The sequence below is a fragment of the Echinops telfairi genome, unplaced genomic scaffold, assembly GCF_000313985.2.
Source record: "Echinops telfairi isolate 266 unplaced genomic scaffold, ASM31398v2 ScPeMD7_1;HRSCAF=3_0, whole genome shotgun sequence".
Classification (NCBI taxonomy): Eukaryota; Metazoa; Chordata; class Mammalia; order Afrosoricida; family Tenrecidae; genus Echinops; species Echinops telfairi.
The window spans coordinates 19,414,247-19,416,047 of record NW_022103896.1 but is presented as its reverse complement, the minus strand read 5'-3'; positions in this window follow the sequence as shown (position 1 = coordinate 19,416,047).

The following is a 1,801-nucleotide window of genomic DNA, read 5'->3' as shown; positions in this document are numbered from 1 at the left end:
AGGGCAATGAATGTGCATATGTGCTTTACACAGTTGATGTATGTGTGGAGTTGTATGAGCCCCTAATAAAATGATTTTTAAAAACCCAAATATCACTTGTCATGATGCTTGACCCATCATAGGTGCTGTGAACGATGCGGCTGGTGGTTTCAAACTGCTAACCTTATGGTGACAGCCCATTGAATGACCACTGTGCCAATAGACCTGCTCAAGCCCTGAAATCTGACTGACTCCTACCTCCAGAACTGTTAGAGTAAATTTCTGTTCTTGAAAACCATCTACTCTTTGATATTTAGTTACGGTAACTTTAGGAAATGAAGCCAAACCTCGATTAAAAGTTGATTTTATTATGCCCCCTAAACCGAAGTGCTAACAGACTCAGAGAATGTGTGATTCACCCCAAAATTCAGGCTACCTAATACCGAGCTTGGACTGGGAGCCAGGACCTCCATGATGAAGATAGAGGTAAAGACTGAGGTCATGACCGTCTTTTAGTTGGGGACTTTTAAAATGACAGGTCATGAGCATGTGGCAGTAAGAGTGATACCAATGGCTATACATGTTTGAGCCCAGGTTCTTGTCCTGTTTACTTGCATGGGGACCCCATTCCATCTGCCTCTTGGGGGCTCCTTCCTGATTTTAAGAGGTTTAGGAGACCCAGACTAGGTCTCTGTAAAGGAAACCACCGGCCTAGGCTTCTGTTAGAAGCTGACTACAGTCAGCAGAGCGGAGGCCCAGGCTGCTGCTTGCCCTCTGCGTTTGACCAACTCCCCGAGTGAAATAAAGGAGTGCTCTATTACAAACTCACGTGTCTCGTTTCCTTGATTCTGAAGTGTGACGATGTTCCTTCCTCTTGACGTGTCATTCTGCCTATTGGACTTCCTCAGCCTCCTGGGTAACCATCACCTATGATAAACGCCTCCCCAACATCAGTCACCTTTGTTGCCTAGCATCCACAGAGGTTGGTTTGGACAAATCCCCTTTATGAAGGTGACTGGCGACGTGGCTGGAGGTCTGGTTGGAGTGGATGGGACAGCGGCTGGTAAGTGAGCCAGCTAAAGGGATGATGGCCAATCAACTTGGGACATGGACACATGGGATCACGTGTTTTAGAGGAGCTTGGATGGACAGGATCTAGATGTATCTGCCACTAGGAGGGTGCAGACCCAGAATACACCTTCTACCTTCTGAACCTCAGAAACTCCTGGGCCATATGACCCGGAAGCATTAAGGGCAGTTAACGTTAAGGGGGAATGCCTCCCAGGTCTAGTATTTCACCGCCAAAAGGAGGAGGGCAAGTACAAAGATCTCAAAGAGAGAGGGAAGTCAGGCCAATCAGACCGGCCAGTCTGAGTTCAACAAAGAGCCTGTTTTGGGGGGTGGGGGTGGGGTTAAAAATCATTTTATTAGGGGCTCATACAATTCTTATTACAATCCATACATACATCACTTGTGTGAAGCACATTTGTACATTCATTGCCCTCATCATTCCCAACTCTTATAACAATCCATACATTAATTGTATCAAGCATACTTCTACATATGTTGCCATTATTCTTTTCTAGACATTTACCTTTTTTTTTTATTGGGGGTTTGTACAATTCTCATCACAATCCATACATATATCCATTGTGTCAAGCACATATGTACATTCGCTGCCCTCATCATTCTCAAAACATTTGCCCTCCACCTCAGCCCTTAATAGCAGGTGCTCATTTTCCCCTTCCCTCCCCACCTCCCTCCCTCATGAACCCTCCATAATTCACAACTTATTGTAGTTTTGTCATAAGTTACACTGTCC